This window comes from Hypomesus nipponensis, chromosome 7, assembly GCF_054491055.1.
Source record: "Hypomesus nipponensis isolate SF chromosome 7, ASM5449105v1, whole genome shotgun sequence".
NCBI classification, from domain to species: Eukaryota; Metazoa; Chordata; class Actinopteri; order Osmeriformes; family Osmeridae; genus Hypomesus; species Hypomesus nipponensis.
In genome coordinates this window covers 11,213,547-11,228,939 of record NC_140367.1, presented here as the reverse complement: position 1 = coordinate 11,228,939, position 15,393 = coordinate 11,213,547, and the positions used below count along the sequence as shown (strand labels likewise).

At 52.7% G+C, this 15,393-nt stretch overlaps 1 protein-coding gene across 1 annotated transcript in view; it reads left to right on the top strand.

Moving 5' to 3' along the window:
• rassf3 (Ras association domain family member 3) overlaps positions 1-15,393 on the top strand; it is a 36,602-nt gene that overhangs the window by 15,935 nt on the left and 5,274 nt on the right. The window lies entirely within an intron of this gene.

Sequence of the window (15,393 nt, the reverse complement as noted above, 5' to 3'; positions counted from 1 at the left end):
CCCGCACCTGTTTGAGCTCCGGCTCCCCACTACTCAACACTGCTGACTGTGCATTCCTCACCCATGACTGAACTGAGGGATTCATGTCCATGGCAGATCTCCTGTATCAGCAGTTTCATGGTTGAAGCTTCTTTGTGTTGTATTATGCAATGGAGATAACTGCCTTTCTCACCACTTGAACACATTTACATTTATGCATTTAGCATTTTTTATCCAAAGCGGCTTCCAAGAGAGAGCTTTACAAAAGAGCGTAGGTCACTGATCATAACAACGAGTTAGTCCCAAACACTGCAAGCAGCCAAAACATGAAGCATACATTGTGAAAAACTAAACAAGTGCCAAAGGGAAGACCCATAAGAGCATGCAGTTATTCAAGTTACAAATTAAAACAACATGAACCCCAAAAAGTGCAAGACTGTACCTGTAGAAGAACAATCAACAGTAAAATATTTCACAGCGAGTACAAAACAAGAGTTAACTTTGTTATAACTAACCTGCAAGAGCAACAAGTCTCTCAATAGGAGTCATTGTGATCCTGGAGGAAACTAACATCAGGTCCAATCAAGCAAGCATTCCCAAGTGCCGTTGTACTCCCGGAACAAGAGCGTCTTGAGCCTTTTCTTGAAGGTGGGGAGACAGTCAGTGTCTCTGATGGATACACACACATTTGCCCTCACGAGCACATCTAACACTTATCTTCTTAATGTCCCTCTCTGCCTTTTAATTAAACACACCCAGGCAAGATAATGACACCTTTGCTGTATGTGTGTGTGTGTGTGTGCGCATTTGCTTGAGAGCGTGCATGCGCATGCTGAATAAGCTGCCTTAGCGAGTCTGCGTCGAGATGGTTTTGTCACATGTCTTTCTCAGACAGACCTTTGACCCCTTCTACATTCCACACTATCACACACACATACACACAGAGCTAACTACCTTGCCATCTCCGGACCCGGTAAACACACCGTGTGTTCAGAGCATTAGCGTTCCCCTCCCACACACACACACACACACATTGGAATGTGAGTGGGCCGGGCCGACCACTCACCTCACAGTGGCCTCACCGCCCTCGATGGTGTATCTATGAGTGTGTGTGTGTGTGTGTTTGTCCGGGGCGGCGGCCCTCAGGCCCCCATTGTCTCAGGCCAGTTTGGGGGGGGGGGGAGAGCTTGGAGGGGAACGGGGTGAGAGGGTGGTGGTCTAGGACAGAGTGACTTTTCCATGTGTGTGTGAGAGGTTATGTGAGACATTCCCGGGGCTGTTTTCACACGCCCTCTCCCTCCCCCTCCCCTCCCTCCTCCATCACCTACCGGCCAGCCCTGTCGGAGCCAACCTGTTCTGGCTGTCCCCCAGCCCCCAGCCCCCAACCCTGTACCATGGCATACTGCGGTCTGAGGCCGGGGGTAACCACTAACAACCATCCCATAAACCATTACTCTAACTGACTACAGCCTGCTGATCTTTTGGTGAGCATATGTGTGCGTGTGTGGGAGTGTTGGCAGTCTATTCTCCCTTCATACTTGAAACAGCGGGAAAGCAGTAGATCACAGACAAGAAGATAAACAGCACATGAAAAAGGCCCCACCTGGATTCAAACCCTGGCGGTCGCCATGGAACATGGACGGGACAAAGACCTCCCATCCATCACCTGATTCCGCTGTGTCACTGACCGGCAGGACCGAGGGAGCGCCCTGGGACAGTGGTGAGCCTGGAGCTGTGCAGGCTGCCGGGGGTAACTGCTGTGGGCTCCCTAGCACTGGTGGTGGACTATATTTAGGCTCTCTCTCTCTCCCAATTCCCTCTCCCTCTCCCTCTCCCTCTCCCTCTCCCTCTCTCTCTCTCTCTCTCTCTCCCCCTTCCCTCTCCTTCTCCCTCTCCCTCTCTCTGTCTCTCTCTCTCTCTCCCCCTTCCCTCTCACTCTCTGTCTCTCTCTCTCTCTCTCTGTCTCTGTCTTTCTGCTTAACCCAAGCTTCAAATTAGGCGTCGTTCCTCTACAAACACCCCCCCCCTCCTCCTGTAAACCTGCTGTTTGTGGGGTGCGGTGGCTCTCTCTGATGCTGCACAGATGTAGCGCACGTCGAAACTGCGCGTCCGAAACGGCCGGCTGACGTCGGTAGCAGCCTGTCCTTCTTTTCGACTGGGTGGGCTACCGTTACTGCGTGAGCACGGGAGTGACCGTGGTAACGCAGTAAGAGAAAGCAAGGAGAGGCAGCTGAAATCACAGTGGGAATGAAGGACGTGCACTTTGGTTTGTGGTTGTAAAAGTTATTAATGCCCCTGTTTTCCCCCCCCACCCACCACCCCCCCCAAAAAGCCTTAATGGATTCCATTTGTTGGCTGATATTGCTGGCCTCAAAAAATAACACCACATAGTAAAAAACATGTGTAAAACTATTACACACTTTATACCCGTATAAACCCTGGAGCCATCCAGTCCCCTCAGTCAAGTCAACATGTGCTCTGCATCTTTATGAGACTCATACAAAACCAGATCACGTGAACCAGTGTGAATTTTGTAAAGTGAAAATGTAATATCCCCAAATCCTTTGAGGCGAAACTGAACGCTTTCTATTCCAAATCAACGCAACTTTATCGTTCATGGTTTCTGACAGGCCAGCCCTCCCCAGAGAATGAGAGAGCAATACCAGAGAGCGGTATTACCGAACCCAGCCCCATGGCAAACAAAACCACACCAGATGGAACAAGGTTTTATATTAAGACTGCTGTGTTCAAATGAGCGCTGGCTGATTAGCATTCATGCTGGATGAACCAGGCTGGGTCTCCCGGACGCTGATGTTGCTGCCCCTAGTTACCTGAAGTTCCAGTCCGTGTTGAACAGAGATAGTGCATAGTACAAAGTACACAGTTTATGAATGGGAGACGAGAATGACGAGAATGGCTCTAACTCTCAGAATCCTGCTATGGAAGCTTTGTGACTTATGATAAATCACTCATAGGTGGATGTAAAAAAAAAAAAAAAACAGTTTGGGAAGAACTCTTTTTTTAAGAGTACCCATTGTACCCCCCCCCCCCCCCCCCCCACACACACACACACAGACACACAGACTACGCATACACATTATATCACACACACCACCACCACCACCATCATCATGGAAATGTAAAAGGTTGGTCCGAGCCTCTGCTGTTGAGGCTAGTTCCACTCTACGTCAGTCAGTAGTATTAAATGCCTCTGGTTTGTGTTTTTAGTTTAGTTGGCCCTAACTGCAGCTGGAAAAGCATGCTGCAGAGAAGGAAGCCTCAAGCTTTAGTGTGCTCTATGTTTATTGAGGTAAGTGACAAAGCTATGTAGCTATACATTATTTTCAGTATAGATGCACAGTGCAGTGCACACTAAATACGTGTATGTTATGTTACCATGTGTCTTTAGGACAAACTGGGAGGAAGAATTTATGGCTACTGGAAAAAAAGAAATATCTACACACTGTTTTACACTTTAAAATAACCTGGCCATCCCTGACTTCCTGTTTCCGATGTTCTATTCGCGTTTCTCATCGACATTGATATCGATGTTGGTTTGATGCATTTAGGCTTTGCTAAAACGAATGGCTTGAGGCCTGCAAACTGATCCCAGATAACTTTTGGACAGAAAGTTGTACACGTCGAATGCGATTGGATAAAGAGTTAGTGGGCGTCACCTCAGTGCCGCTTGCTGTCAATTCCAGAGAGCAACGTTCAACAAGGCGAGGAGTGGCAGCACAGTGCAGTTTCTTTTACCTGGTCATTCGTTCAGTAATTACTTTCTGTAAATTGTGACTGTCCGTTTTGTAAAAGGTTTGAAATAAGGTTACGTTTCGCCCTTTATATTGTCTAAATATCGGATAATTTTGATTTTTTCGCCATGCTGCCGGGCAAGTCGGTTTGACAGGAAGGCGTTCGGACGGACCTCTACGTACAAGCTTTTAAACGTCTCCACGAGCGCACTAGATAACTTAGTTTTACTTTTACTTATCGCGCTGGACACAACTGCTGTTCAGGGAATTTGTTGAATATTTTTTATAAATTCCGTCTATCAGTAGTTTTTTGATGCGGCCAAGTTTGAATAGAGAGGTTTTCTCCTCCAATGACGTGGACTAGCACCATGAGTAGTGGTTACAGTAGTTTAGAAGAAGACTCCGAAGAGTATTTTTTCACCGCCAGAACCTCGTTTTTCAAGAAACCTTCAGGAAAACCAACTGAGTGCAAGGTAGTCAACATTCTTCATCTTTCCAATGACTTTCATTGAATGTCCACCCATGCATAACTAATTATACTGTTCTCTTGAGGTTTATTTGCATTCGGGAACAATGAGTTACAAGGCTATTTCGTGGTAATCCCCTTCCAGTTATGCTACCAGTGCGTTGTGGTCGTGTTGAACAAACCAAGACCAGTTATGCCTATGGACAGTTAAATAAAAGTAGCGCGTTGTAAACATTGACAGTTCAGCACAGCTACGTTGGAATAACGCATGTATTTCTCCAGGTGGCATTCACTTAGGGTAATGTGTTGAACTGTTTTTAAATGTACGAGATCGTATACATTGGGTTACACCCCGTGATGCCCTGTCTGGGGGCTCTGTAATCCACAAAGTAGGTCAATTCAATCCCCCCTCATTAATGCCACCCGCCTTCTCCTGTCTCAAGATCCAGCAAACAGAATTATTCTCCTCTCAGTCCTCCCTCTTTATCAGAGGCAATTGGCTGACATTCATCAAAGGCCAACTTTATGTATGTGTGTGTGCGTGTGTGTGGCGTGCTTGTCAGTTTGCAAATTTTACAGTCAGACCTCTCATATTTCCATATGCCCTTGACACAGCCACTCCACTGCCTGTGGGCTATGTGTGTGTGTGTGTATGAGTGAGTGGACAATGTAACCACGCACAGTTACCAGAGCGGCATTGAGAGCAGGCAGTGACTGAGAGGAACTTGCCCCATGAAGCGGAACGCTCCCTCCCACTCCCGCCGGCCTGTGAATGGTGTCACTGTAGGGGAACATGTCACACTGTGGCCCGTCTCTCTCTCTCGTGGGAAACCCCCCCCCCCCCCCTTCCCATGGTTACACCGCTCATCTTCTAGCCTCTGTGCGAGGCTCCAAGGTCGCGGAGGTCGGCGACCGTGCGGCAGCTTCGACTCCATTGGCTCGGCCTCGTGACATCGGACAAGTCGCCCCTTTGTGGTTGTTTTTCGACGCTCCCCCGGCCCCGCCCGCTCCTGACGCACGGCGGCCCCACGGATTTACATGTCGGCGTTTACCTTTGCCCTGCCGTGCCCCGTTTGTCGCGCGCGCGCGTTAGCTTTATGAGCTGGTGTTAACAGCCAGGCTCGTACAGTAGCCGTGCTCTTCTGCTGTTAACCCTTCGGACTCCTTGGTGTGTCGGTGGTTGTCGAGGGAGGGAGAGAGAGAGAGGGAGAGGGAGGCACATCGCTGACCCCGAGCTCCCAGGAAACGGCTACACACACTTTCTCCATGTCCACACGCTCATTTCACTCAGTTTGTAAGTGACATGGCTTCCAGCTGACTTTAAGTCACAGTTCCATTGGTTGGACAGAGACCCGAGAGGTGCGTTTTAAGTGCGTGTGTCAGCATTAATCTGTATAGTGGAGAGTCTGGGGTCTGTTGGGGGGTATTTGCTCTTTGTGATGGATAGTAAGCCAGACATGTCTGTTTTTCCCGCGGACTCGGAGGTAACTAGACCCCCAGGTACAGACACAACCTCCAGACTCCCGAGGACTAGCCTAGCCTAGCCCGAGTGTGTGGCCGTGTGCATGCAAGCTTGTGTGTTTCCCCCCGCCGTTCCAAAGTCAACAGCAGCAGCCCCTCGTCCAGAGATGGGGGTCAGTCCAGTTGTCTGCCGTTTCCTACAACATGGAACTTTCTGGACTCGGTGATGAAATGACTCTGTGCAGCTTGTATGTCAACTCGGTGGTTGACGGTTCTGCTTGTGTTTTTGTTTTGCTGCAGGGCAGTGCAGGGAGGTGGTAGTGGTGGGGGGGGGGGGGTTGTCAGGGTAGCGTTTTCCGGCTCTTTCCTAAAGTGCTACTCGTCTGTGGAAGGGTGGGCAGGGGTGCCACGTCAAGCCCGACAGCGGGAGATACTATCTGTTGACCTAGATTAGCTGTGAGGAGAATCCCTGAATCAGTGGTAAATCATGTTGGTGGAAGTTCCTGTGTGCTACAGATAGCAGGACAGCTGGAGCAGTCAAGAGTAGTCTGTTCTTGTTGAGAGAAGTGAATCTGGACCCACTAGGTGTAGCCTAACCAGGGGTCCTCAACGTTTTTTGGTTTCCGTACCCTCCTTTCCAGATATCTGAATCCAGCCTATCAATATTTACACCCATATTTTCATGATTCTTTCATTTTCTTTCTCTCACCTTCCTCCATTTGAGAAACACCCGTCGAGCCTACTGCTGTGAATCCAAAGATGAAAAAAAAAAGGACTCGGATCATAAAAATTGCCTAAGTACACGCACGGTATCTCAGTTCACCTTTACATGTATTCATTTGACGTATATGTAAATGCGTCAATTCAGTTTACACACGCACGCCTCACCCCCAGCTACAGTTTTGCCTCACCTTGCGAATGAATGCCCAATCTGCTATACTGGCATGGCGAGACGAGCGCAACCTCGCGGCCTCCCTTTCCCGTTTTCCATAACAACCCCCACCACCCCTTCCCGCCCTCCTCCTCTGCCTCCCCCCCCCCCCCCCAGCCCCTACCCCTGGTTCCTCGGCCATTGTGCTGTGGTTCCTGATTTCTCTCAGTTCTGTATCCTGTTCTCGCCTTTTGTTTTGAGAGACGGTGCCAGCGGGCGTTTCACTCGAGGTTGCGTCAGCGTCGCAGACGCGGCCACTCTGCAGCGCCCCGCAGCCTCGACTCCAGTCGGTCATATCGAACAGTGTTTACCTCCGTGAAACCCCTAGCCATCTCATCCGGTAGTTTCCGTCGGACCAGAGATGTTGTCGGGGTCGGCGGGAAAGACGGCGGTACGGGGGGGGGGGGTCAGTCACTGAGCTTCTCCGAACAGTTATTTGACTATGAGAGCAGCTATTTAACGTGACGTTTATCCAAAGACACTCATGAGCCAAGTCTACGACGTGCCCCTACGAGAACGTGGTCAGAGCGAGGCTATGCACTTGGACGCCCCCCTCCACCCCACCCCAGCCCCCACCCCTCACTCTCTGGCTGTCTTTCCCCTCAGCTGGTATGTACTTCAAAATCCTCCTCCAGCGCCTACCCAGGCTAACGTCTTCTATCGCTTGTCTGCTTTGGTCTGGAGAGAGCAGCTAAGGACATCAAGTCTAGCGTTCAGAGGCGGACGAACAGAGAGGATGCCTGCCCTTGGCCAGGCACACCCACGGAGAATTTACGAGCCTTCACACACAAAGGCCTCCCCCCGTTAAACAGGTCTTTGATATATATATATATATATATATATATATATATATATATATATATATATATATATATATATAATAAAAGAAAAGAAATGTTCAAATACACAGTTTGCTTGAAGCAGGGGCGGGGAGACGCTGTGTTTAAACCAAGCGGTGCCAAATGTTTTCCTCTGTTTATCAGCGGCTAAAGTGTGTGTGTGTGTGTCTCGCTCTCTCTCATGTATGCCTGTGTGTGTCCGTGTGTGTGTGTCGTAGCCTCTGCTGAAGGCACCCAGAATGGCATGAACGTTAGCAGCGCCAGGTCGGCAGAGCGAAACCTTCCTATGAGGGAGTTTGTTTGAAGAACAATCCCTGAAGCCTTCATCTGTTTACATTCACAACACTGCTGTGTGTGTGTGTGTGTGCGTGCGTGTCCTGCACTGTGCCACACTGACTGTCTCGCACCAGTAAAGGAGTCAACCTCTCCCTTAAAGCCTCAGTTCATCCCGGCCGGTTCCTCTGCCTTTAACCAGAATAGGCAGCCATGAGTGGAAACGTCCCCAGATTCAACCCGGCGATAAGCTGTGGAAACTCCCTCTCCACGGCGGCTCTCTCAGTGCTCCGGCAACAGGCCTGTCCAGGCCTACTCTCTCTGCACAGCAAACCTGTCGGAGCTGTCGGGGGTGGGGGAGGTTGAAGGGGGGCGGGGTGTCGAGGAAGGAGAGCGAGGCTGCATGTGTGTGTGAATGTCTGAGAACATACCGTCTGGTATGTCTGGGTGTTACGTAAAGTCTGTTCATAAGCGCGGGCCGCCCCGGAGGGAACTTGATTCGAATGTGTTCCGCTCCTCGACCGAGGCCTGTGCTCAATATCACACACACACACACACCTACCTCTGGCCAGCCCCATGCCAGATAATATGATTACCTCTCAAAGCAGCCACCTGCGTCATGGGGCTGGAGACCTTGTTTGTTTGGGCTAGGCTGCGTACTCAGCCGTGTGTGTGTGTGTGTGTGTGTGTGTGTGTGTGTGTGTGTGTGTGTGTGTGTGTGTGTGTGTGTGTGTGTGTGTGTGTGTGTGTGTGTGTGTGTGTGTGTGTGTGTGTGTGTGTGTGTGTGTGTGTGTGTGTGTGCGCGCGCGTGTATAATCAACCGCACTGTCAAGCCGCAAATGCTCTAGCAGTCATCCTCATGAACTCGACTCCCACTTAGCAGCCCCCCCCCCCTCCCCCAGGTGTCGTTCTCCATGCAGGTGGTGCGTGGAGAGCGACACAGCGGTCTCACAACCACCCCCATCCTGCCGCCCCACGCCCCCTGTCCTCTCCTCAAGGCTCCCCATCTGTTTCCAAGTCCCGGCTAATGATCTGTAATGGAGCTACCTGCACACGCACGCACATCTACAGATCTTTCGAAGCAGCAGAGACCACCTGGCCAACAGGCCAGTGGCGTTGACGTACCTGCTGAGGGGGGTGGGGCATCCGAGAGGCCTATGATCTCACCTCGCGGGGGGTTGTAGGTCCGAGGGGGACAGAGCGTGGAGGACTGTGGAGGCCTCGGGGGACCACGCGGTGGACGACGACCGCCTCTCAAACCAGACACCGCCGTCACGGCGGACCCGTGGCACCAGAAGAGGGAGAAACGCGCAGAGGAGTGGGAAGCCGTTTTGCGGGACGCGCCATGTCCGTGTCTTTCCCCCCGGTCGAGACGCAGGGGGCCGCGACGAGTTCAGGGAGAGCGCCTCATCCCTGCTCTGCGCTGTGTGTACGTGAGGGCCAGTTTTGTGTGTGTGTGTGTGTGTGTGTGCGCGCCTGTCTGCCCTGTGCTGCAGCTGGTAACAGTTAGACACAAGGCTGGGAGCGCTGTGGCACTTCACAGCCACTGTACCCTTAGGCACGGGGCCCACAGCTTTGATGTCCCTGCGGTGGGGTGGGGAGGCAGGGGAGGGTGAGGAAGAGATAGGAGGGAGAGACGGATAGAGAACAGACCCTAAAGCGAGTGTGCGAGGAGTAGGAAGAAGATTCGACGACGTCTACCGATTTGCAGTGTTGGCGTGTTCTTTTGCGTGCGCGCGCGCGGAGCGCGAGCTGTCGCCGCCGCCGCGTCACAGGGAATCCTGATGCCGATCGTAACCCCGGGCGACAGACGAGTTATTTTCTGAAAGCCCGGTCAGAATCTGTTCTGACCGCTGACGTGTTCACAGCAGTGCCGTTTCCCAGGCTGCCCTGCTTGGCAGCGTACTGAATAGGAGTACGAGCGCGGGCCTCGCCGGCAGACATGTGATCGTGTCACTGGAACACGGGGAAGCACAAAGCCACATCTCTTCCTGGTTGCCTGGTCACAAGACCATGAGCCTAGGCGCTTGGATCGGATCGGTCAAAGTCATTGCAGTGGCTTGCTTTAGCGTTAGCTTTCCTGTGGTGGGCCGTGTCACAGTGCAAGGGGCTTGGAAGTACTCCTGCCTGTTAGTCTGGATGCTGACGTAATTTAGCGGTTGGTTTGCAGGCTTACTCGCCTGTTTAGTCCACCTGGGGCAAACCAGGAAGTAGACAGACCAAGGAGTGAAGCGTCTTGGGTTTCTGTGTTTCTCTAGTTTCTCTTAGCAGGAGAAAACAGGGACTTGTTTTTTTTGTATCACCTCTGTCACTGTCGAACCACTTTGAATAGCAGGGTGGGCAGGATCCTCCTCTCATGCAATCACTGCTTTCAAGTCGATTGCAAACTTGGGGGAATTACCCCCGCGAGGAACAACACTTGGCACGACCGGAGCACCGCGTGCGCTAAACCCCCTCATCAGAGTTAGTTCTTACTTGTTGTGTGTGTTGAAATGAAGCTCTCCAGTGTTGTGCAACTGTTAAAGCCCCGGGCACACTTCAGGGATAATGGAGGGAGCTGGCTGTCTTAGCAGGGCTGTTGTGGAGACAGGACCGATAGTTCTGGACGCGCGTACACACACACACACACACACACACACACATAAAAACCTGGCCAGGTTAATGATTGTTCCTGTAGACATACTTATTATCGTGTCGCATCGTTTGTGTTGAACGGTTCCTGTGCACAGCGCCCCAAGGTCAAGGTCACCGAGTTGAATGTCCTCAACAGCACATTATGCTAACGAGCGGTGGTAGCTTTGATCACAAGGCTTAATTCCACCCTGTTAGTGGCTACAGTAACGAGCCTAAAGTTGCGTCCGTGTGTTTCACGAAGACACTTTCCCACGCGTTGGAAGTGTTTGATGTCTGTGGGCTGGTGTGTACATGGAGGGATTTTCCGCCGCACCAGCGTCGAGGGGGCCGCTGTTACCATGACATCATCCTCGTGGCACTCTGCAGGCGGACCTTGACCTGTGCGGCGCGGTGCTCGCCCCTCCTCATCCTCCCCTCTCATCCACTCTCTTGTCTTCTCTCCTCCCGCCTCCACCCCCTCGCCACTCGCAATTTTCACCCAAACCAAAGTGCAGTAAGTGCAGCTGGATCATCAAGGCTGTTCTGCCAGAAGGCCATTACAGGGGTTGGTGCCAAGGAGATTAAGACACAGTGTCAACAACAGCACCATATCTCAAATACTCTCCTCCCCCCCCCCCCCGCCCTCCCCTCCCACAGCTACAGTAGTGTTCCATTCTGTAAATGAAAAGACTGTGTCTCTAAAGCTCTACTTCCTCCGTAAATGAATCACTTCTGTAGTATCGTCTGTTGTCTCGTTGATGCTGTGTGTGTGTGTGTGTGTGTGTGTGTGTGTGTGTGTGTGTGTGTGTGTGTGTGTGTGTGTGTGTGTGTGTGTGTGTGTGTGTGTGTGTGTGTGTGTGTGTGTGTGTGTGTGTGTGTGTGTGTGTGTGTGTGTGTGTGTGTGTGTGTGTGTGTGTGTGTGTGTGTGGGAGATATCATGTTCCTATCTCGGGCCCCCCCCAGACACACCTGTGTTTCTCCTTGATCCTCCTGGATCATCTGTCCTCGTGGGCCTGTTGTTCTCCCCCTATTGTCTCCCACACAAAGCCCCTCCATTGTCTCCCCAGGAGGCAGCCGTGGAGCTCAAGCCCCGAGTATGGAGAAGCCGCTCGGGGCGCAGTGAGTCGCCCCTCTCATTGGACTACATGTCCCACAAGGCGCTCATGTACAGTAGAAACTGTTTGGTGTTCAGCTGTTGTCCTATGCACTCTGTCAGAGTGGGCGAGACTCACAGCATATAGTCATGCTGACCTGTCGACTTGGGAGTTTAGCATGACGATGATGATGGATCGTGTCTGTGTGGCTCCAGATGTCCACAGAACAGGCCACCTCCAGAGGAAGTCTAGGTTGCTGTTGGCTCACGCTGGAAGGTTCTGAGAGTTCTGAGAGTTTTCAGTTCTCAGTCCACGTCCCAACCTCGGTTCTAGCCTCTATAGCCCCGGCCTCGGTTCCAGCCGCTGTCCTAGCCCCAGCCCCAGTTCTAGCCCTCTGTCCCAGCCCCAGCCTCGGTTCTAGCCTGTCGGTCTCAGTGTGTCTTGTTATTGAGGTAGACTGATGTGTTCCCCAGGCAGTGTTGTTGCCACACTCGCCCTGAGAAGAACAAAAGAAGAACTGCAACACCCCCCCCCCCCATGCTTACTCACCACAATGTCAACACACGCACGCACACACACACAGTGTTGGGTAATGGCGGGGCCCGGGCCAGGCTTTGGTGTGTGAGGGAGTGCTGTTGTGGTTCCTGTTGACGAGCGATGCCGTGTCGTTCGGGGCCCCTGCCTCCCTCCGTGCTGCACTAATGTGTCAGTCTAGTCCAGTCATACTTGGAACACTGTGATTAGCCTCAATCTTCCGGGCACAGGCTAAGTGTCTTACTGTTGCACGACTGCAGATAGTGTTTAGCATGGCTTAGAGCGATACGAACTCTACTGCTCTGTGTGTGTGTGTGTGTGTGTTTTTCCCAGGGCTTTCTTGAAGAGTCAGAACTAGATTTTCACACACACACACACACACACACCCAGTCACTGTGTGTCAGGACGGCCTTTGTCTCCCTGACCTCCACTAACCAGGATGTTGCCTCGTGGAACAGGCTGAGCGAGGGACTCCACTGATCCCGTGTAGAACGAGCCCGACGCGCTCGCTTTGCTGCGCGACAGGCACCCCACACCTCACTAGCCTGCTGTCGGTGTGTGCGTGTGTGCTTTGGACTGGCTCACCTAAACAGGGCCCGGCCATTGGAAGGGGTCCAGCTGTAAATGAAGGCTGTGTTTGTTGCTCCGAGGTCATGGACCGGTCTGCGGTGCACAGCCTGCAGGTCCCAGCTCTTTGAGGCTGTGCGTGTGTGCGTGCGCGTGTGTGTGTGTGTTTGGACGTGCATGCTCAGTGGCGTAAGTATGAGGCGGTGCACACGAGGAGCGTGTGTCTGAGAGAGCCAAGAGGATGGTAGAAGGGAGAAAGAGGAGAGAGAGAGAGAAAAGAGAGGCGAGGATACACGTGTGGAGTGTCTGCATAAGCGGGCCATTAGTGGAAGGAATGTCCACAGGGGCGGAAAGGTGGGGCCAAAGCTGGACTTCCTGTGAAGGCTGGAGAGGAAGTCAGCCTTGAGGGGGGGGGGGGGGGGGGTCAGAGAACAGGTTTTTCTCTCTTGTCATTAACCGTAGAACAAGGTACCGCTGAGCAGAACACACTGACCCCCCCCCATCCACACGGTGATGGTGTGAGGTGTTTAGTCTGCCTGCACAGCTCCTCGAAAAACCCCTCTTTTTTTTTTGTTCTCTTCGTCACGCCTGTCTGAAGGGACCGTCTGAAAATAGACGACGTAAGCCGTTTGCGTCGCGGTCAGGTGAAGCCAGACCGACCAGATAAGAGGCCAGGATGAACCAGTCCGCCCGCCCAACTTCTTTGTTGGGCCCGAGACAGACACACACACACACACACATGCACCACTGCCCTGCACTCGTTGACTCTCCCACAGTCCAGGCACTGCTCCACCCACCTGACTCGTAGCCCAAACAACCCTCCCTCTCTCCCTCTTATCTCCGTCCTTATCAGAGAACTACAGTTTATGTGCTGCTCCCCGCCCCCCCGCCTCCCCTCTGCTGTGGGAATGGGTGATGCCGTCGATCTCTCTTCCAGCTGTCTCTCCATCTGTCCGTGGCCGGGTTTAGGGTTACCTCAGAGAGAGAGAGAGGACGGTAGGGTTGGGAGCGTGCTCCCACTTGGCCCACGTTGAACCCCTGTAACTTGGTTTAGTTGGAGGGGTGTGGGGAGGGGACTGATGGACCTTGAAGGACAAACATGATACTCCCCCCCCCCCCCCCCTTTCCCTTTTTTCGTACAGCGGGTCCTCCTCAACTGCTCGTTCTGCTCACACTTCTCTCTGGTGCTCTCTGACTACATGGTTTGTTTCCCCATTTCTCTCTGTGTTCCTCCACCCCCCTCCTCCTCCTCCTTCTCTTCCTTCCTCTGACACAGTTCTTCTTGCCCTCCCCTCCTCCCCTCCCCCTCTTACTTACACGGTACAGTGTAGCCAGCTCCAGCTCAGAGGGCCAGAGGGCTGGGCTGGGCTGTTTGTGGACCATTACCTCATCGCCCTCTCTCTCTCTCTCTCTCTCTCTCTCCCCCCCCCCCCCACGCCGCCTCTCTCTCCACCGTCTATCCGCTTGTTTGTTTAGCCTCGCCTCCGTCACGCTAAGCGTCTCCGCTCCCCTTAACCCGCTCCTGTCCATGCACGGACACACGGCATCAACTCCTGGTCTTTCACGGACACACTAAACCGTCACACTAAACCGTCTCAGCCTCTGACGAGCTGCCCCTGTTTCTGGTATGAAGGACCAGAGAGGGGGAGAGAGAAGGGCCTCCCAGCTGGGGTGTCCGTCTGAGGGTTTAGGGTGCGAGGGGCCAGAGGGGCTGAGGGGCGACCGGGGCTTGATGACCTGCGAGGAAGGCTGTAGGGGAGCTGCTGGCAGCAGGCCTGCTTCAGGACTTACCTTTCAGGGAAAGGAAGGTCATTTGGCCCGTCGTCATGCTCCGTTGACTGCCTCTGCGTGCGTGAGGATGTGTTTGTAAACACACACACACACACACACACACACACACTTGAGAATGAGTGTCCTGGGAGACGGCCTGTTGCTGTTGGGTGTACGTGTAAGTTTGTTTGACTCGGTTTCTGTGGCGACGGGTCGTAATCTCCCCGTGCCCCAACCTTTTAATCAGACGTCCGGTTTGACCTGTCGAACAACCTGCTTAGACGGATCATGGGACCGCCTCGAAGGCTCATCTGCCCCTAAGGGCAGCTATTAATAGGCCGGCCTATCTCCTGGACCCTACTCTGTGGCTCTGAGGGCTGTGTGTGTGTGTGTGTGTGTGTGTGTGTGTGTGTGTGTGTGTGTGTGTGTGTGTGTGTGTGTGTGTGTGTGTGTGTGTGTGTGTGTGTGTGTGTGTGTGTGTGTGTGTGTGTGTGTGTGTGTGTGTGTGTGTGTCAAACAGGAACTCCTCTCCCGAATAGCTCTGTAACCCTGAAGTTCAGAATCAGTGTTGCAGAGCAAAGCATGTGACCCCATCAACTGCTGACCACAGAGCCTTGTGCGTGTGCGTGTTGGGGGGAGGGGGGGTTAACGGTTCTAGACCCATTTACAGAAAGGCCCCCTGCCTCCATCCCCCCCAACAAGAAGCTCCTATCCAAAGTGGAGCCAGTGAAGACATGGCTAGCATTCTTGCAGCGAGCCCGGTGTGTTGACATTAAAGAGAAACCAGCTCTGTTTACTGCTTCAACAGTCAGCCGTGGCACCCCAGTAAGGGAAGTAACTGTGTGTGTGTGTGTGTGTGTGTGTGGCACACATCGCTCTGTGTCCAACGGCCCGTATAAGGGTGTGTGTGTGTGTGTGTGTGTGAGGCCTAGCTCTCTGGACGTTCTGTTTTTAATAGGAGCAGTGTGGAGAGCGAGGCAGCTGCCTGATGCCCATGTAAGAACGCGCGCTGCTCTGTCTGGGCCCGTGGAGACACACACACACACACACACAGGTCCAGCCCAGGATGGGTTAGTCCTTATGCATCACCAGATCATCATTTCATCAATGTAGG